The 22718-nt window shown below is 39.4% G+C and overlaps 1 long non-coding RNA gene across 1 annotated transcript in view; it reads right to left on the reverse strand.

Annotated features, from left to right (window-relative positions):
- The window catches only part of LOC110393881, a 57635-nt gene that overhangs the window by 29727 nt on the left and 5190 nt on the right, over window positions 1-22718 (reverse strand). Inside the window, exon 2 of the long non-coding RNA XR_002435243.1 lies at window positions 401-515. This is a non-coding gene — a long non-coding RNA (uncharacterized LOC110393881). The remainder of the gene's footprint in view (window positions 1-400; window positions 516-22718) is intronic.

A 22718-nucleotide genomic window follows, 5' to 3' on the forward strand; every position in this document is an offset into this window, starting at 1 on the left:
CAAATAATTGATACCTTTAATTTTTATGTTATATTCATTTCATTGAATATTCATATTCAGTAAATATATCAACATCACTAGTATCTGTAACAGGAATAATTCAGTTGCCTGGTCATGATTTATTCTGCAAACCCAGGAAGATAATATAAATTTTCATCAATTCCATCAGAATTGTAAACATTAATAATGAACTTAAAAAAACATTTATCAGGTGAAAGCCAAGATTATAAAGGTCAATAATCCAGGAAGAAATGGAAAGGTAATGAAATATATCAAAGTCTTAGAAGAAGTTCAGGCCTCTACTGCATGCAGTCCATGAGTCTGTTTTCACCTCTACCATAAAGTGTGAGGTTGAAACAGCCCTTGGAGTTGTACAACACAAGAAATGACAAGACATTACCTGGGAATCAGCAGGAGAAGTCATTATATGATCCAAAGTCATGGTGAAAGTCATTATTTAACAGCACTTGTTCTTCCCCATAAAATGCAGACTTAGAAAAGTGAGCAAAATCTCCCTGTTAGGAAAGAAACACTAATTAATGTCAATAAATGAGAACATTGCTTAAACACTGTATAAACTGCCTACATAACCTGTGAATAATATACACTGTCATTTCTTTTCTGCCCATAAGCATGCTTTTACCTCTTCTGTTTCAGAAGAGAAACTTTCTGACTTCTGTTTTTCAGTGCCTTCAACAGAGTAATCTTCAAAGGATTCCAGTTTGTCAATAACATATATGAAGGGATTTGACCTCCTGGGACAAGCCCCAGGAAAATAAATAAAAAAGCAGAAGTCAAACTTTGGAAATGTCAACATTCAAGCACAAATGGGAAGCCAAATACTGCAGACCCTCAGTAATGACCATACATACTAGAGACAGTTGCACCCAGAAAGGAATGAAGTTACGGTAACTGTTTTTTCAAAGCCTGATAAAAAAAGCTGTCTCTGAATCTCTGACAAGTCCACAACTGATTGCTCAAAACCAAGCAAGCTTAGTTTAGAGGCTAGAAACAGAATTTCTGCAGGTATAGGGTGATACAGTACTTTACAGACACTGAAATTCTTTGTTTATGATATTGTATTCACTTGCTTTTCTGACATCTCCTTAACAATACTAAATACATGAGCTTCTCCTGTACATTCTTTTGATGTACCATTAAGGAGATTTTGTACAGCTTTCCTGAATTCTGGGCTCTTTTAAAAACGTTTATTAAAAATCAAGATTATTGTCTGAGGACCAAATTTTAAATTTGGACTCCTTAGCAGCAACATTTGCAATCTCATCTGATAAGGGCAAGCAACATGTTTTGATTTACTCAATCATTTCAATTTTGATAATACATCTTAATTTGAGATTTACATCTAAAGTGTGATTTTGGGTGGCCCATGAACAGAAAGATCATAGAATCACAGAATATCTTGAGAGGGCAGGGACCCACAAGGATCTTGAGTCCAACTCCTGGCTCCACACAGCATCACCCAAAATCCAAACCCTGTGTCTGAGGGCACCGTCCAAACACTCCACAGCACTTGGCACTGAGCCCACTGCCCTGGGCAGCCTGTTCCATGCCTACCGCCCCCTGGTGAAGAACCTTTCCCCAACCCACCTGCCCCTCCCCTGACGCAGTTCCATGCTGTTCCCTCGGGTCCTGTCGCCGTCACAGAGAGCAGAGCTCAGCGCTGCCCCTCCACTCCCTGTGAGGAGCTGCAGCCGCCATGAGGCCTCCCCTCAGCTCCTCTGCTATAGGCTGAGCAAACCCAGGGACCTCAGCTGCTCCTTATGTGTCTTGCTCTTTATATCCTTCCCCATCTTCATAGCCCTCCTTTGGATGCTCTCTCATAGTTTTATGTCCTTCCTAAATTGTGGCACCCAAAGGCACACAGTGCTGGAGGTGAGGCTGCACAGTGCAGAGCAGAGGAGAAAGCCACTCCCCCTGCCAGGCTGGCAGTCCTGGGCCGGGTGCACCCCAGGGTATGGTTGGCCCCTTGGGCTGCTAGGGCACACTGCTGCCTCATATTCAAATTGCCACCAATTAGAACACCCACATCCCTTTCTTGGGGCTGCTCTCCAGCTTCCTGTCCTCCAGCTGCCTCTTTCCCCAACCTTGTCCAGGGTTGCCCCATCCCCAAGTGCAGAATTTGTCACTTGCATGCGTTAAACCTCTTGTAACTGGTGATCGCCCAACCCTCCAATTTGTCAAGGTCTCTCTTTGAGGCCTGCTCTATCTTCAAAGGTGTCAACAACTTTTCCCAATGTAGCATTGTCTGCAAACTTACTTTGTATACATTCAAGTCCTGCATCCAAGTCATTGATGAAAACATTTAAGAAGACTGGTCCCTACAGAACCCCACAACTGCCTGGCTGCCAGCTTGATGTAACCTCACTTACTATAACCCTTAAGCCCGACCCATCAGCCAACTGTCCACCTACTTCACTATTTGTTTGTCTAGCTGTATGCTGGACATTTTGCCCACTAGAATGAGAAACTCTATTGAAAGTTTTGCTGAAATCCAAAAATATTACATCAGCTGGCTTCTTTTGGTCAACTAGGTCTGTAATCTTGTCATAAAAGGAGATTAAGTTCATTAAACAGGACTTTTGCCTTACAAATGCCTGCTGGCTGTGCCCAATAATTGCATTGTCTTTCAGGTATTTTTCAATAACTCCCAGAAAAATCTTCTCCATAATTTTACCAGGCACTGAAGTGAGACAAACAGGTCTGTAATTACCAGGGTCTTCTTTCTTACTCTTCTGTGTTCCTCAGGGACTTAATATTTTTCAAGTTACAACTCACCCTAATCAAGGGATAATTAATAAACCAAAAATCCCCAAAAGAGAAAGAAAATATTTTCTGAAAACTTTAAGGGGACAAACTTATCTCAAGAGGATCTATGATATAAAATAAAAAAAAAAAAATCTTTTATGAACATTGGATGTGTCCAGATGCAGCTGTACACTGTTTAAGAAAAATATAGGTAGTTATGTTAGATCTAATTTAAGGTTGTGTGTAATGTCAAACAGATGAAAATTCAGTTTCCATGCAATAAGCAAGAATTAAAGGACACAATTAAATTAGCTACGCTCAACATGCATTTGATTTCCTACCAATATATGTTGTCATCATGAAATCTAAAAATGAAGGTGAAGCTTGAGCAGGTTTGATAACAAGGAATTCTCAAGGACATTACAGCTTAACACATGCAAGGTCAGAAAAAGTCAAACTAAACTGCTGTTGTCAAACCTTGAGTTCAAAGTAAATCGATCCTGAAAGTATGAGACATACACAAGCTGTTCATCTGAATTCAGGCAATAATGGTTGTAAACCTTATCGAAAGCCTTCTTTTGAAGACTCCAGCGGATGCTCTGATTTTTGCTCATTAGCTGGGGGCAGATGGAAACATGTTCTGAATGGCAAGTATGTTACACAAAAGACCAGCTAGGAGAATAGAGGAAGACTAATGCTGCTACAACCACTAGAATACAACAAAATAGGCTAATTGTTTTTGTCAAAAGACAGAAGCAGGTGCTCTCTCCATGAATTTAACAAAGACCTGCAGGCTCTTTGGCTGATCTGTGGCTTGATCTCCTTTGGCAACAAATTACCGGGCTACACAAGAACTGGAAAAGAAATACTCATTCCTCATATTTATAATACAGGCAGAAAATAGATGAGCATGCTCTAAATTGATAAGTGTTGGCTTTATTGTGGAATTTTGTATGGTCATGTTCACTGCAATATCTGAATTTATCTTCACATTTCTGTTGCCAGGAAAAAGGGGGAACACTGAAGTTTGAAAGACAGTGAGTCTTAACCCAATTTAGAGATTGGCAAGAAAACCATATACAGCAGTGCTACCTAGATATGAGTAGTGCCTGTTTTTTGAGAGTACTTTGCATTCTTATAGCTATTTCCATGCCTAAGTCTTAGCTTCTGACAGATTCAGTAGCAGCTGTGTATGTTTAGCACTTTCTTTGAAACTCTGGCTAAGGAGTAAGTTAAACTTGTCATGACAGAGAGAATTCTCCTACGCAAGATCCATCTGCTTTAACCTAGCAATAACCTTTATCTTCCCGTGAGCCCTCCTCTCATTCTCTGGATGTCCTCCATGTTCAATGAAAGCAACACTGAATTTTTGCAGCAATAAATGAAGCCAGTCCACACACAAAGATGATAAATTCTATGTTACAATTATAAATCATTATAAATATCAATCAAAATTTTCTTTCTTTATGTGTTTCATTTATAAAAAAATGAAAAGATAAAGCGTCTTTACTTGGCAGAAAATCTCCTACCATAGAGTCATCCATACTGCATTCTGAGTGAGGAAGAGCCTAAAACCAAAAAGCATGGCATCACATGATTAAATGTGAGATCATATAAACAAATTCAAGTTAAATTCATGATGTTTCATGGAATTTAAAACCACAAACTGCATATAATCATGTGGCAACAGTGACATTGAATCATCAGAGAGGCTTTTATCTTTAATGGCATACATCTCTATCTTCTGGCAATCAGACAGCCAGAGCTGGCAATTGCCTCAGATTTGAGACCAACTTTATTGTTGTAATTCTAAGGGGAAAATAGGGAAAAAAGTTTTAGCAATGACTTATTCATACACTTGCTGTCAGTGTGTCAGAATCCTGAGTGCACTCCCCCCTACTCCTACAAGTTTTGCTGGCTACACAGTCACCTTGCTGACCAGAATTGCTGTGAAGAAAAATCTTTGTGGGGAGGCTCTCTGCTTCCCTCAGAGCTCAGTGATGGCTCTCTGCTTTCCTCAGGAGCTGATGTTAGCTGCGATTCTTGTCCTTGGCCTTCACCAGGGCTACATCACAGATATGTTATAGCCATGCTTGTGTTTGGCCAAGAACCCCATTGATTTAGATGTCTGATCCTGACCCACAGACTGACTACCTAGCCTAGCCTGGGACCTCATCACTTTGGACTTTCTCATCTGTCTGGACCACATCTAACTTTGTTTATTTATTTTATTTACCTACTCTGTTCTTTTTCTTTCTTTACTGTGGGACTGCACCCTGTCAGGGAGGGCACAGCCCTGCCAGGCAGCAGGGCACCCACTACCCCAATTCTTGCCCTTGTGGAACTGCCCCAATTACTCCTGACAAAAAAAAAATGGAGCTCAGAAACATTGTGCTTTGTTGCAGATGTTGGAATGGAATAGACTTCTCTTCCCAGTCTAGCCAGTATTTCTACAAAACTGTTTGCTTCCTTTTAAGTATTTTCACCTTCTGGCTTTTGTTTTCTTTGTTTCAGAACTAATCATTACTTAAACGTAAGGAGAAAAGCAGGAAGGACAAAAGAAACAGCACAGAAAAGACAAGCTTTTGGTTTGGTACCAGCAACTTCAAGCTCAAACTTTCATGGAAAAACATCACAGGGAACAAGTAGCTTAACGTCCATAGTCTCTTGCTAGTGCAAGAGACTCTTGCCTTCTTTAAGTTGTACTTACGCAGTTTGTGCTAGGAGCTATCCCAGAATTCAAGACATTTGCAGTAAAAGGCTGTTAAACTGGAGAAAGCATCTTCCGAGGCTGTGAAGACATAGCTTATCCAAATTTGAAAAATATAGGAAAAATTCAAGAAATATCTAGGAAATCCATTAACATTTTGCAACAAAGATGCTTAGAAGATTCATAGTCATTGAGGCTCACTAACTGCCGTCCTCGGTTGTGCTGTCACTTCCACTGTAACATCAGGAAAATTCCATGTTTTATGAATAACATGGACTCCTCCAAAATCTTGCAAAAAGTAAACAGCGTGAGAGCCAATCAGCCTCTTTTCTATATGAATATATTTGAATATATTTTATGACTACTGGACTAGAACTATTCCTAATATAAGCACATTTCTCACAAGCTTCTCTCACTGTACACTGGATGTTCCTTTATTCTTATCTTGTCATGCATTTAAAGTAGTCTATCTAAATAAGACAGATCTTAGAGACATAACTGTTAAGAAGCATAGTAAATCACCATCACAATTCATTGCTCAGCTGTGGACTTTCTGAAGCATTACCATTTTGACTCCATCAAACTGCATCACAGGACAAAAAATACATCCATCATGTTTCTTGGGGCCAGTGTTTTTTGCAAATGTGTTCTGTTAACAAATGGAATGGGATGCTTTTCTCATTTTGTTACATTATATTTCTCATTTAAACCCCAGTAAAATCCTTGCTTCCCTGTAATTTTGATAGCCCTTGAACCAGCACCTGTATGAGTTTTACAATCTAAGAGAATTCTCAGCATTTTTTCTCACACCTCAGAAACTGGATGGCATCCAATGACATTTCCAGGTGCTATATTTAAAACTAACAAAAGTGTTGCTTTTTCTTTTTTCATACCACATAATTTAGCTGTCTGAGACATTAATACAGCAAGTTGTTGAAGATGAAAGCCTGAGTTCAAAAAGGAAATGGGAAAAAAAAAACAAAACCTAACCAAAACAGAGGATAGGTCCAGTAAAGGCTTTTAAACACAATGGACACATAACTGCCTCTGGCTTACAAAGTCTGCTTCGTTATATGTCTTAAACTGGGAGGTTTCAAAGGATAATTACTCTATGGTTGCCCTCTTTATCTCTCTCTAAGCACCATCTACTAGTTACCATCAAAATAGAAGACAGTACCTTAAACAGAATTTTGATCACAGCCTTCATGACATATTGCTTTGGAAGGAAAAAAAATGAGAACATGCATTTGTCTCTATTTAGTGTTATATTTTAGTTATTTTAAAGTCTTCTAGGTCACAGTTGGAAACAATAACAAAGGACAATATGAAAAGAAATAGTATGTTTAGTCAGCAAACATAAATCTGTACTGTTTGAAGAAAATAACTAAATTAAACAGTAAACAAGACTGAAAAGATAGATCCTGTCAATTATATGAATAAATCTTCCAGTTATCATCACACCTGTAACAGATGGTGAAATTGTTAATCATTTTGTGGCAATAGTGAATTTACTGCCCACAGCAAACTGTATTGTTCTAATTAGCCTTGTTCTCTTGAAACAACAATAACCTCAATGCACCTTATTTTGAGGACCCAGCACTATTTGAAGACATCTTCTTCCCAAGCCCACCATTGCAGATACTTCAATAGCTTTTTACTAGTTCTAGAACAAGTAATGGAAATACTAAGGAACATCATCTCATCTACAGAATTTTATGCTTCATGAAGACCACATTCACATTCATGAGATAAAGCTTCTTTTCCAGGCATTATTCCACTGGAATAGTAATAATAATAATAATAATATGGAAGTCCTTATGCAAGATTAACTGATCACGTATGACAAAAATCCAGTCTCACATGCTCTGAACCCACTGTAACTCACCAACTATATGCCAGATAATCAGATGGTATAGATTTGCACAAATCTATTGAAATTGACTGGAACTTCAATCAAAAATAGAGGATCTCTAAATTTGCATTTTATTAGAAGCTAAGGAAAATGTCCAAGTTGCACTGACATTTTATATTTGTCTCTCATCAATATTTGCACTGTCACGAGCATCGGAGGCTTAAGATTTTTTTTCTGTAGTTGCTTATTGTAACACTGCATGAATGATGAGCACACTTCTGCCTGGATAAAATAATACACTAAATAAAGCCATGCTAACACTGGCAATAATTTGAATCACTATTTCAAAAGCTCCTAGGATCCTGGACCATTTACCTTTTGGCTCTTGAATTTCTTGATATATAACAACCCAAAGCCCTACCTGCAGGAGTAATTGCACTTTGACACTTATTTGAAATAAACATTGAGGTCAGTCACACATAGCTTTAGGCACCAAAGTCATCAGGACATTTTGAGAGCTTTCTGTTGTAATCCAGCCTTTAGGCAACAGGTGATCTTCTAGCTCATGCTTTTTCAATTTCTCTAAATAGGATTTTCTCCCTACAGCCTTCCAAGTAAATTCTTAAAGTCTTTCCTGAAAAATTATCAACTTCTGTATATAGCACTCAGTAAGTGTGCAGTGGTTTATTTTTCTGACTTATTCTGATCCTTTTATAGAGTGCCATTGCTTCTCTGTAGCTTCCCCAAAGCCAGAGAGCAACTGCTGTGCCATACAGAGGTCCTGGTATGCTTCACAAAGTCCTGTTCTTTTCATGGTTGCCATTGCTTCCTTTGTGTTACCAAAGCGGGGTATGTCTTGACATGGCGACCAGTGTTTGAGGGATCACATTAGACAGTCATCCTTCTACTGTCAAAGCTACATTGTAGTTACAATGTCTTCCACAATTTGACAATATGCACATGCATCCAGGAACACGTGGACACACCCAAATGAGCACACTCATTCTCAGTTACAATAACGTTCCCTTCCTCTGTTTACAGTCTTCATAAAAAGCATTGGTGTCAAAATTCTCATGTCCTGTACACACATTCATTTCATTAAGACAAAATAACCTTTTTTTTCCAGTGTCACCAGCTAAGACATAGAAAAGTCCACTTCTCTTTTGTGCAATGTAATTTTCCTGTTTTGAACTGTAGTACCTAGTTATCTCTTGTGTGTTTTATAATTAGAATAAACAATAATAATAACATAATTTCAAAATAATTCCAAACACTAATAAAAAATAATTATTATTTTATTGCAATGACAACAGTTGCTTCTCTTTAAAGTCCTTTATTACAAACAAGCCAGCAAATTCATAACTCCTTGCCAAAATCCTATCTGGCTTTGTTAAAGCCAAGCTTTGAGGCCATGGAGGGAGAATAAAAATCTTACTAGACATTGGCTTAAGCCAATTCCAGTGAGACAGCCATAGCCCAGAGAAAGCTGCTGGTAGTATCTGCAATATTTACATGGTCTACCCGGAATAGTACTTTTTCTAAACTTCTGAACTGCTCAAGACTCTTTGGATTGTCACTAATGTGCTCTTTCTCCAGGTTATTCACAATCTGTGAATGTTCGGATACCTCACATTAACTCAGATATTCACCAACAACATCAAGACTTAGGCCTCCCTGGACTCTCGAAATGTCCAATGCTCACCTTATGTCTCTTGTCACAAAGGCCAAATCAGAAGCTAGTTGGCTCATTTGGTTGAATGAGTCCAGATGGATGGATGGGAACACTCCTAAGATATGCTCCTCTTACTAGCTGTGTGATACTTCGCTGGCCTGGGGTATGTGGCTGAAAACCTTTAGCAGTGTGAGTACACAGCTAAAAAGGGCATTGCCATCCAGAAGAAGGGTTTTTGTTTTCTTAAACGGCTTGAAGAGGTGAGAAAGTGGTGCTATCCAATGAATTCTTAATGCATTAGCTGCATCAAACCAATTGCAAGTGCTGTCTGAATCACATTCTTTCCCCCTTTTATTTTGCTGGGTGCTTCTAGAACTGGCTTCAGAACATTACAGCAACCTGTAATCTTGCAGGGGAAAAGAATTTGAGCTTTCTTTCATTACAAAGAAAATACTGTGCTTGTGATTGGGTCCTAGTCACAACCTCAAGAGATGTGCTCTGAACATTATTATTGCACGTTCCTCAGTAATCCTGTTTTCCTGAATAGCATTTATATAGGGGAAAAAAATGGGCTAATTATGGTCTTTGACAGAAGGAGACTCAAAAAGGCAGGTCAGGACTATGGAGGGCTGGAAGCTGTCCCTGTTACAGCCTCGCAAGTACAGGGTCTGATGGACCTGGGGGCAGAACTAGGGTGCTGGGCTGTGGGAAGGATGTAGGTGCAGCCCCAAGGAGTTGATAGAGACAGTCGGGCTGATGCTACCCTCGAGGCAATAAGAGGGAAAAGTCCTACACTAAGAGTAGGAGACCCACAGCCTAACCTGAACCTTTGTTGAGGACCCCAGTCCATTTTAATACAGTACACTTGTTAGCTGTAGACACTACAGTTTCTGTAGAGTAGCCTGGCCTTAAAAATGACGAGCTTAGTATGACCAGCATTTACCTCATCAGGGACTGGGTACATTAGTGCAGTAAGACTCTTTCACTGTAAATCATTGATTATTCTATTTGCTGCCTATTCTTGAGAGTAATGCTGCATATAATATTCATGTAACTTCAGCTGCAAGGATTTCTAAAAATAGTCTTTTTCAAGAAATCATTCTCAGTACTCATTTGCAATTTCACTAGTTAAAATCCCACCAGTCAAGTGATAGGATTCAGATCCTAACTGAGTAAATTAGTGTAAGTTTCATTTGAATATTATCATTCCAGGCAGAAATGTGATTTCACTGTAGGTCCTGGATTATTTCTGTGGTACTCTGGACTCTCTTTCCCATTAGCTAGTCTTGAGATTTTAAGCTTCTTGTCTTTGTTCTGGGCTTTTCTGCAGACTGTCAGCCCACAGCTGCGTTCTCTGGCCCCTCATTCTTTTTTAGTCCCGCACCGCTGTCTTTAGCAGCTTTCTACTTGCCAAGATATTGCCACAACTGCTGGTTTCTGCCTCAAGGCAGTCCACAGCTTGAGTGCCTCAGACTCCTGCCCCCATGCATGCGTGATTCCTGTAAAGAACAGGGTTGTTTTTTTTTTTTCAGTTTACAGTCAGACTTAGGCAAAGCAGCCATTCAGCCCACTGTCTTATTCCACTTACTCCAAGAGTGGCCAAATGTCGATGCCTGAAAAAGAGTAAAAAAAAACAAGGAAGACATGCAGTAAAACATTAAATATCAACCAAGTAACTATCAGTTTGCAGGCTAGAGACTTTCTAGGTCAGAACTGTTATTTTTGTGTGTAAGATTCCACAATAGACTTCTCTTCCATAAAATATTGATTTCCAATTTTCAATCCCATATGCTGGAAAAGGAAGTGAATAGTTGATCCTTGCTTAACTTGTGCTCTGGGTTATCACACCTAAGCAGATATCAGTCATTGAGTCTTCTAGGTTGGCTGGAATACACCTATGCTTTTCTGCAGTAACATCCACAGTAGTAGCGTACTTGTACCAAAGTGGCCTGCAACTTCTAGAGTAGTTATAGTGACAGAAAGAAGAAATCTGGAATTTAATACAAATATTTCAGAAGTTCTCTTTAAAAGGCCTAAAGTTTTTCTGCGTTGATGCCTGTAATAGAAGGCAAAGACAGTTTAAGCAATAGCGTGTCTGCCTTGTTCTTATCTGCCTTTGCCGTTATTCTTCTTTGGGAAAAAGGTGGCAGGAAATTGTCACAAACCAGTGTCAACAGGATGCTGGAGGTTAATGAGATAGATGTGGAACTGTAAACCCTAGAATACAGTGAACAAGATAACTAATACATACATCAACTGTCTGATTCCCCTTCCCTTACAGGCAGTGTTTAAGAGAACACTGGTGAAGGACATCTGAGTGTTACACTGCACACCTTGATCACTACTCACTAATCCAATCAGATGCCCTTGCATGGAGCCCATTCCTTTCTTAGTAATCAGCCAGCCTGGCAATTAAGTTGGGGTGCATTCTGAAACGGGAAAATGTATAATGTAATGAAGATGGGGAGAGGAGTAAAATGGATGCTTTAAAGAGGTAAGTCTGAAACAACTGTGCTTCGGGCAACACACTTAACTACAAGTAGATAGGTTTCCCACCTGTAGAGACCTAGCAGTAGGCAAAATTTCTAGAGGATTCTATTTTCCCTTTCCTGCAGAATAAGCCAGATACTCTCAGCTCATTCCCCTATTTAATAATCCATGATATTACCCTTGCCAGACTTCTCTCTTATATTTTTGCTGATTTTTTTCCTTATTCTTCAATTTTGCTTTTTCACAGTGCATGACACAATAGCATCATCGTTTTTTAGGACCATTCGTCTGGCAGTCTGTCAACGCCAGTTCTGTTCAACAGATTTAACTGATTATAGGCAATCATTTCAGAAGCAGCACAGCACTAAATTAGATGTTCCCATTCCCAGGACAAATTGAAGTTCTCAATGAAGCTGTACACTTGCGTTCTGTCCACAAAAAGGCTTGGTACCTGACTAAGAAGTGCGATCTGAAAACTTCTTATAAATAGCATCTGACTGCCTTTTTTAAAATGAAATTATCTGAAATCAAGTGAAAACTTCTAAGCAAACACATGTTCTTACCACTGTACACAGAAATGATCTTAGGTATTTTAGATGCATCTAGCAAGTACTGAACAATTTAAGTTTAATCTTTTCTGTTACGCTTGTCAGATATGAATCTTTCAAAGAGCTTACTATTTCTACAGCCTTCCAACTCATAAAAGAGATCGTATACTTCCCTTGAATTTAGGGGACATAAATTTGTCACTCAAAACAAAGAACACTTAAAAAGTGCCTCCTACAGATGAGCTTATTAACAAACATCACGAAACATTTAGGAGAAGCCAATTCCCAAATTAGTGGACAGGTGTAAGGCCATCTAAAGTAACAAGTGATGTCCTAATATTTCAGAAATCACCATTTCTTCAGACAGAAGAACGTTCCTTGAGAGTTCATACAGAAGTGACTTTAATCGGTGAGCTGGGGTTCAAGTTGCTACTGATGTCCCTGTGGCCTGATGGGAACCAAACAATCCTCTTTCCTTTTGGATGTGTAGAAGACATTAATCAACAAACTTCAGAGAGTTTTAAATCCCCAGAACCCTTCATATTAATCTATGACATATGAAATGTTATTTCTTACGGCTGCTGTTGGCTCTAGCATGGCTAGTTCTTCCAGCCTTTATGAATCAACATGTCTAAGACTTCCAAGTAGATCAAACAGCACAGAATCACGCTGCCTGTTGGCAGTGCTTCAGTAAGCTCACAGTTCATTTCCAAGTTGACTAAACCTAATTAATGCATGTTTCAAGATAAAACATTGGTAGGGATGTGTTGGAAACTCAGAATACGCAAACAGCTTCATAAGGAATTCAGTGATAATTGGAATTTTAGATGGCAACTCTGACTTGCAGAGTCAGGGTAGTAAATATTCCCATGGAGACTAAGAATTTAATGAAAAAAATATTTAGAGCTTTTCATAGTCTAAATAACGAAAGATCTGAGCAGATGAAGAACCTTTGCCTTTGGAACAAAATTAATATCATCTAAATGTCTGTTCTTCTCAGACTGCTCCATGTCCTAAGAGATCTCCTAGTTATTATTCTGCCATTTTATTTCAGAAAAATTAATGACTTCTTAAAGTATTTTTAGGTAGCAAAAGGGACAAGCTGAAAGAAACTGCTGAAGTCCTTTGACCTCAACAAAGCAGTACCATTTTATGCCAGAATGAAGATGTCTCACTTAGAGTTAAGTGGGTTTTTCACCTAAAGCCAAGGTTTAGGCTTCACGCTCACTTTGTTTTCTTCATAACTGTGCGTGACTGAATATTTCATCATTACTTTAGATTCTGAGTAACAAGTAGTGACTGTGTTACACAAAAACAGCGTGGAAAAGAATTATATTGTAAATTGCAGTTTTTAGTTTACATGAAACTCGCAAGAAAAAGTAATAGATTTATTTGGGCATATTGTAGTAAGCAGCCAATATTTAGCTTTCCAGCTTTGAAATGTGTCATGGTTTTGTGATTTTCGGTTATTGGTATTCCACATCATAACATCATGTAGTGGATGATCCTGATTTTCAGAAGAGAAGGACTACTACAGTCCCCACGGTACTTTTCTCCTCTGTTACCATTTCCAGCCGGAGGGAAAAGATAAAAGCTCGCAGTATAAAAACTTGCAGATCATGAGACCTCGTCCCTTTTTCCGCCGTCTCTCATCTTGGCAGCACCTCGCTCTCCAGCCGTCTTGTGGATTCCCCGTCCCCTTCGTCACGGAACCGGGCTGAACGCCCGTAAACCGTTGACAAAATGAAATAAAACAAAACTACTTGATCTCAGGTACCATCAGCTGCATCTTATGGTGTGTTGATAGATGACATTCAAGGGAATACTTATTTAATATGTGTAAGCCTTAAAATAACAAAACCCCCAGCCTGCAAGCTCCATGTGCTGCTTGGTCTTTCTGAAGCTCCATAGTTGGCATGTTGAAAGAGCCATGGAGACACACTGCTCCACTTGCCAGGAGAGCACTAGCTGAGACTCTCCAAACACCACTACACTGCTGAAAAATAAAGAACCTCTCTTGTTTTCTGCAGCTCAGAACTAAATCTAAAATTCCAGGACACACCATTTTCTAGGATGAACATGAATAACTCTGTAAAGCTGAAAGGTTCCTTCATCAAGCTGTGCCAAATCAATATGGTATATAAACGTGCACTAACTCTCATTTAAAAAGACATGCAAAAGGCTTGCTGGATTAGCCTACATTAGTACATACCACAGACTAATAGGATTCTTCTTACAGCACTCAGAGAAGCAGGACTATCTATCTGAGTCTACCTCGGGTACAAAACTATCATGGTCAGGAAATACCTGACCATGTCATTAATTTTAGTAAGTCAACCACTGATATCTTAAAAGAGAAAAAAAAAAAAAGCAAAAAAAAAAAGCTCTGTGTAATTCTGGTAAACATTGCTAACAGCAGACCAAAACCAATACTGAAATTCCTTTTGGCTGTGGCAGAAGGCTTCTATCATGAGCAGCAGATAAAATGTTATGTCCTAGCCCTGTGAGAGTTGGAGGGAGATCTGTTACCAAAATGGAAGGTCAAAATGTGAACTACTGGTGTGTTTTTCATGAATTATTGACTGAGATTTTTTTTTCCAGTAATAGGGTAAATGCTTTCAGAAAAAAAAAGAACAAACAGAGCAAAAAAGTGGAAGTTTTACCTTCTTTCTGTGTGCTAGAAAAGGTCCGGATGAAGGGGTGCAGTTTTACTGTTTATTTTAAGGAATGAGCTTTTTATACAAAGTAAGATCCATTATCACCACAGTCACAGACCATATCAAAATAGGAGCCAATAAGAAATGTATCCTTTTGCCATTTTAGATTACAAATCAATAATGCCAACTCTGTATTTAATTTGTGTATACTAACATGCACACTCAGAGCTCAATAACTTTCTATCCACGCTGAGTGCATCTTCTGTTCCAGTTTCACTGTTTCCTAGTTGCCTTCTTTGCACAAAAGAAAATACCGTCAACCAGCATAAGTTACCAAGTACACCTCAGGACTCACTGTGCTGAGTCATACCAAAGCATTCACCATAAACCCAGGCCACCTACTCCTGAAAACCACTTTTAATATCAGAGAAGACCCACTGCCTTTTCGCTCACCATTTTTCCACACATTTCACAGAATCACAGAATGATTGAGTTATGACGGGACCTCTGGAGGTCACCTGATCCAACTCCCTGCTCAAGCCCCTGCAAGCAGGAGGAGGGGTGGAAAAAAATAAATTAGATATTGTATGGGTTGGGTTTGCGTTGGGTTGGGTTGGGTTGTTGGTGGGTGGGATTTTTTGTCAAAACAATAGTTATCCTGCTCTTGATTTATTAAAAAAAAATGTGGAAAAAAAAGCTAAGTGTTCTGATTACTTGATAAATGTAACCTCCATGAGCAGACTTTTTCCCATCCAATTAGAAAGATGAGAGTAGCCAAGGCCTGCCTGTTTACCAAGCCATAACCAAACTACATGGTGCAACGGGTTTTACTTGAAATAGCAACTTTATAGTGCATGACGATAATTTAAAATCTTGCTAGTAATTGATAGCTGCTGCTGAATCTCTGTGATATGCTTCTAAATTTGGGTATTTTGATGTTCTTTTCCATTACAAAATTGAGCAAATGCCTTGACCTTTTTTTAGGAAAAAAAAAAGGATTAATTTTTTCTGACATTTTATTACAGTAGTATAAAGCTAGATGCATCTGTGCCTGTATTAAAGTATTCATACTAAGATATTAAGTGAATTAACATTTCAGTATAAAATCAAAGCATATTTTTTTTCCAAATATGTTTTTACTTCAAGCAAAACTAATTTAATGAAACAACATTTTGCGTACAAATGTTCCTTCATAAAAGAAAATATTGACAAGCTCTAAGTATTGACAGATAATTCAAGCTAGATAGATTGTTTGCGAGATTGAATGTTAGATCCATTGACCTTCAAATCTATCACGTTTTGCAACCTATATTCAGTTGCCTTACAGCAACACACGTTCCTTTATTCTCTGTCAAGCAAATACCTGACATACTGCATGCACTATTGTCAAACAAAAGAATGGTTCTTTCCCTGGAGTATGGCATGCAGGTGGGAGGGGAGGAGAGAAGTAAAGGTTATTTTAATTTAGTTCTCAGCTCTCTCTCAGACAGGTTGCTCAGCTCCTCATAAATTCATCACCATGCAGCTCAGCTATTCCTAGTATGCTGCCTTCAGAAATTTATTATTTATGGGTGCAGACACACAGTAACTCAAATGTCTGCAACAATTTCACAACAGAGATTCAAGAGGAATATTACACTATCTTTACATATTCTAGCAGTATTTTCTTAAGCTGATGGAGTGATTAAAATTAAGCACACCATAGAGGCTGCAATTCTACGTTTGAAAAGTATTTCTTCATTTAATTATCCATCTAAACCAGAGTGCTCTAAGGTCTGACACAGCCTTTATGATTGTTGCTGTCACTGCGGTGAGAGCATATTGGGAAACGAGGATAGCTATTGAAGGAGGCAAAGACAAACAGCATGATGAGCAGGAAAAAGTTAAGAGCTAAAACAGAACTGGTATGCTACATCCCATTCAACAGCTCCCCAAAACAAAGTACTATTGGATTACATTTTCTCAGTCAGGGTATTCATCTGAAATTCTAGAGCCATCTAGACAGGATTAAATAGGATAAGAGCATTCCCCATGACAATAAACATTAAAGCCAGTGACTGAATGAGAGACAGAGGGCGATCCTGTTTGTGCGTGTGTGCGCACAGGCGTGCATCCCACTGCATAACATGGCCGCCATGGGCCCAAGCAATTCACCTGCACTTCTGGCACGGCCTGTTGTTCTGCATGCGTACAGTCATACACATAAAATATTTATCGTTGTGGAGCAGAGCAGTGCTGTGAGTTTGGAGTAATAGTAATGATCGTGTCCAAGCAACTCCCTAATAAAGCTCAGATGTGGTTTCAAGATGGAACAGAAGTGCAGGACATGCACGCGCAAGTGTACGTATGCATCTACACCAAGTACACTGTGAGTTATTTATGTTATGCCTGGTATTGATTATTACCAGATGGTAGGGGAAAGCTATAGCTGACAGATTATCCATATGGATCCGTTTTATTTTACCCTGAGTTATAGGTTTGCAGTTCTCTCTCCTCCCTTCTTGGCTCAGAATCCTGTGATATGCTAAGAGGAAAAAAATGTAAACTCACTGTAAGGAGCACATTTCCATCATAAGCCTCCCAGTGCTCCACGTGGGGATCAAGCTATTTTTCTTTAGTTCCGGCACCACTTCCTAAAGCCGCAGCCAGTGCCACAAGCAAGAGATTTTGTTACAGACCAATGCACAAAAAGTGTTTTAATACTAATGAGACTTGCAGACAATAGATCCTAACTGAAGAAGCTTCATTTAGGATTCTGCTTTTCACACAGCTATTTCAACCAGTCTCATACAACATACCGACAAAAAATCCAGAGATTGAAGTTGTCGAGGCATCAATTCTATTCTGCAAACTGGAAGCCCTCAGCGGTGCTTTGAGCTTCAAAGCCTTGGCTCTGGAGGCTTTCTAAATAGCTGCTCTTCCTACAAGAGTCAGATATAGCAGGAGCTGCAGACTCTTAAAGCAACAAAGGAAAGCACCGTCCCCACCCAGCTGTGACCTTCCGAGACTTGTGCATTATGCATTAGGCGGCTGGAGTGTAAATGGATACTTCAGAAAGGCTTAAGGGAAAAAAAAAAAGTTTAATTGACAAAAAAAAAAAAAAAAAAAAAAAAAAGCATCTGGGACTTTCTTCTAAAAGTGGTTTTGAAACAATGTATTTTCTGTGCAGTTTAACCTTTAATTTCTGTTGTTTTGATTTGGAGCCACCTCCACCCCAAGTCCAAGGGCAGAGGGCAACAAGCCCTCCATTGCTCACAGGTTTTATTTTTATATATGCACCATTATAGCTATCTAACCTTTCCACTTCTGAAATCCATCACTTATGCCTACCTCCGAACAAGGTGTCATAGATTTCTGAGTGTCCTCTAGATCCACAAAAGAATCCTAAAACATAGCACAGGCATCAAAGATACAGAGCAGCCACAGAATGAAAAGGGACAAAGCTAACTAGGAAATCAGCACCACAAAGCAATATAAACCACATTTCATTGTGCTATTCATGTCTCTTGAGGGTTACAGGCAGATCCCAGCCTCTCTGACACTAAAAGCCATGATTCTCTCCTGAAGTTCTCAAGTCAAGAACTGTGACAGCTAAAGCACATGACCAGATAGTTTGGGCCCTCAGTTTTGTGACTCTTGCTACACAGTCTTGGGAATTTTTTTAAAAAACATCCATTTTCTCTCCCTAAAACAGGAATAAACATTAATTCATGCAGGGAACAGCTAGGGGAAATTGTAAAGCATTTTCAAACTTGTAGTTGAAAGCTGTGTTCCATCTAATCTTTCTCTGTCTGGACATAATTCTAAAACCACAAAGAAGCTGAGAAGGTTGCACCCAATCTGCTAAACTGTTCTTAACTGAAAATTTCATTGTCTGCTGGAACAAATGGCAAAAGCCCTGCTGATTTTAACACAGTTATGATTTCACCCCCCTAAACAAAATCCCAGATGGAAGTCATGCACTTCAAATACTTGCACGTTGCAGCCGTGTATTTTCAGTTTCAGAAAGGTGTTTTGTAACCCAGGCATGATTGCTGCTCTACAAAGGATTATTAAACAGAATGTTAGGTTCACTGAAACCTATACAAAATAAAGCAGTTGCTCATAAAATAATTCAATTTTGTAAACAAAGCTATATTCGACCTCAAGGGCTGCACGAGCAAGATACTTGTTTTCCATTATCATTTATGACAAAAGCTAACAGCTTAACATTCTGCAACATGTACAATCGATGGCCAAAGACAAGCTTTAGAAAACACAAGGCCATCTGTAGTATTTCCCTTTCCCCAGACAACAGGTAAAAAACGTTCAATTTATTATTATGCTGTCACTTCACCTACCGACCCTGTGACAAATTCAGGGTGGGAATCTGTAGGTCTCAAATGTGCCAGCCCTACGCATTATCAGGTAAACCACACTGCTTTTGTTGATGCTGCTCCGACATTAGATAAGACAGGAAGACAAGTTAGGGGAAAAAAAACCACGTTATTTTACTACAAGAGAATTAAGGTTACAGACGCCTCCACGAAGGTGAATAACAAAGCGAGTGCTTCTATTGACAATGGAAGCTCTGTCTGAGATGACCTCTGTGCCCAGGCCTAGTGCTTTCACCTCTGGGGAGAAACAGGCTGACATCCTGGTGATACAATCTTAAGCAATTGCTCAGAGTGACCTACAGTTCATTACTGGAGGGCGTTGGCCCTTGTTTTTAAATGGTCCCCCCTGGAGCCAGGCTAGCAAAAGCTTGGGAAGAGGCACAGCTGAACTGAGAACCTTAACTGCCTGCCTAAGGATAGTGCATTTATGCATTACTTCAGGGTTTGTGGACTGGAACAGTCAGCGCACAGCAAGGTAGACACACAAATCCAAATATTTACCAAAAAAAAACAAATTCAGAAACTTTGATTTCCACACTGCTTTCACCAAATCAGAAAACCAAAGCAACCTTCGATGCACAGCTTTGCTCTCAAGTTTCTCCTCTGCATTTTAACTCAAAGTTTAAGGCATACTTAACCAACACAATTATTCTTTAAATAATTAGAAAAGCAGAGAGGGATTTTCTTCTACAGGCAGAGTAATTTGCCTGGTTGAGATGCTACATGCAATATTCCACATAAATGCTCAAAATACAGCAGTGCTGATGAAGGCCTTGAGCACAGTCTGAATGAACTCGGTGGCTCTGCTAGGTTTCTTCACTTGGCTCCTTCCTTATCAGGAAAAAAATAATACCACTTCTACCATCAAGCAAACAATGCCACTTCAATGACCATGTGCAATGTTATATTATGGAAATGCATGGGCCCTTCTTACATGAAACCATGTAAGAAATTTTATCTGGCTTAGTTATACTGTTTAAATCCAGAGGTGTGCATCTGATTTGTAAAAATACATTCTTATGCTGCCTAAAATTCTAGCATAGTGTTCTGACATGCCTGTGACAACGGCCTGCAATTAAATGACCTAGGGACCCTCAGCAGATACTGCTAGGCAGTGACACCTGATCCGTTCATGCATCCTGAATTACCTCAATTTTCAACCCAATGTACAGAAACTGACCTAAATCGAAGTTCTGAGCAATAGCCACTTCAATCGTCTCATTTTAATCCATTGCCACAAATCTGCTGGATACCATAGAAGCAGTTATATTGTCCAAAGGTGCTTTAGTCAGCACAGCTCATTTCACACATTGAGCCACTGTAAACTATGCTAGTCATAGCACTTTTTTTGCTAGTATAACTGTGATTCCATTAGTAGGGTTTTATCAGAAAAGTCATCCAGCAAAGCTATCCGTAAAGCCAGGTCTTTCATTAGGAATGAAACTGCTAACAAGTCTGACATTTAAATTACCATTAGTCACCAGCTGAGTTATCTTGCTGAAATGAATGGATCGTTCGCACCTCACAGAACTACTGCCGCAAGCTCTTTGCGCTGTGCTCCATGATTCAGGTTTCTGAGGTTTTCTTTGCAAGCAGAACTCATAAAAACATTACCATTATCAGAGTTCAGAGGAGCAAGCTCCAGCTAAAAAACGGTTTCTGATATGATCTGCTACCACTTCCACGCCTACTCCAGGCATTTATCTCCAATAGCCTGGAAAATTCTGAGTTCCCAAGCTCCTGCTCAACCCAAGGAAGTACAGAGATTATACAGGGAGAAAGAACAATCTCATGGTCAATGTTCAAATTCTCCTACGTGACTTTGGGCAAATATTTTCGTTGTCTTTGCTGCAAATTCCCCACTCAAGGGTCAAAGGGAATAGTCCTCTTCCTCTTACCTTGTTGCTGTCATGGACCTTGCAGCCCCCTGCAAATGTGCCAAGAGTCAAAAGCAGACCCCTTAGCTTTCAAGTGTTTTCAGAAAGAAGAAAAAACACCAAAATAAACAACCACACAAATTAATGCTGATCAAGAGCCTGCAAGTAAAAGGACTGTAAAGCACGTTAAGTGAGCTCTTTCTGGATGTTGCTGTACTGGTTTCAATCTTTTTGGTTGAAAATGCCAGCTGTAGAAATCCTGGCATGTCAGTCAAAGGCCACATGACTGAAAAGGCCATGCAGCATGTTTATGCTTGGAGCAGAAAGAAGGTAGCGTGGCAGCTCCTGAGCAAGGAGCATTTGCAAGCCTGCAAAAGAAACAAGCTGCATGCTGAAAGAGGGACATTTGATCGTGCAAGAATCATAGCCCTGAATCATTCATTAGGGCCAGCTCTGAGCTGTATTCAAGAAATGCGATAGTTTTTCTGCTTTTCAAAAATCAGGGCAGCTTGATTCTCCTTGAGTTAACCGGTTCAGGTGTCTGTGGTCTACATGTGATTTCACATGACTGTTTACTAGGATGTCCATTTTGTAGAAAATAAAATGCAAAAGAAATTTACATAACATAAAAATACCACAGGTTTGGTGATTATTTTTTTTAAAGCCACAGGATTCCTGGCTAATCAAAACCATGTTTTCTTTGGACTTACTTGTTAATGTGCTAGAGGATGGATTACAGTGGAGAGGTATTTTCAGAGTCTGAAAAGACCTTCAGAAATTGGAGGTTTGTAAATAAATGCGGGCAGCGGGAGAGGGCTCTTGTTTCCCCACATGAAATGAAAAGAAGCGCAGGAAGAGGCGTGACCTTTGTCTTCCACGGACAATAACTCAGCACAGAATTATAGTCCTATCTCATGTGCTTCATGCAAATAAAGAGTAATGCACACGAATGAAGATACCCTGGCCAAAATTCATCTCTGCCTGCTTTCATCAGAGGCAGTGTGCTCAGCTGGAGTCTGAGTAATGCTGCATAATTGATGGCTATTCATGTCCTGAAGCATCATGGCCTGGTAAGAAACACCACTCACAGCAGCTGGGAAGAAAGAGATTCTGGTTAAATAAATAGGACCAGAACTAGAAGGCAGACTCTAAAACTGGTTATTTCTAATGTATTTTTCAGATATCTCATTCACTTGCTCCAAAGATGCACAGAAAAGAACACGTGTTTAAGACAGCTGGCTCTCTGTGCCACTGAGCATTTCTGAGGCTGCATTTTTACTGTTTAAAGTTACTATATGACTTGGAAAGTACTTACAAGAACAAAACAAAACAAACAAAACTCATTATTTTCATTTCTGTCTTTTGTTTTATGGGATGATGCAAGCATTCTTGAAGGTTATAGGTGAAGGTGGCAGGAAGCGTTTTCCCAAGGAATTTCGCTTCAACATTATTTTTGAGAATTATGAGAGCTGGAGACAGTAGAAACATGTACACAAAAGCCCAGCATAAGGCAAGATAAGCTACAAATGCAGAAAACACATCAGGCTTAGTGCAAGGTTTCAAGGAAAAGAGAACAATGATAAACTTTATGTTTTGGGTTCATCGTAGCTGCAGTAGCTATCAGCTGAGTTTCACGCAAATGTGACCAGACAACATTTGGCAGTTTCACTTTGAAAGCCTGTTTATAGTCAGATTTAGAGCCAAATACAGAGACACTCTTAGACCTGCCTCAAGAGCTTAGTTCTCAAGCTACCCACAGCTTATGAAGAA

The sequence above is a fragment of the Numida meleagris genome, chromosome 2 (assembly GCF_002078875.1).
Source record: "Numida meleagris isolate 19003 breed g44 Domestic line chromosome 2, NumMel1.0, whole genome shotgun sequence".
In the NCBI taxonomy this organism is placed as follows: domain Eukaryota; kingdom Metazoa; phylum Chordata; class Aves; order Galliformes; family Numididae; genus Numida; species Numida meleagris.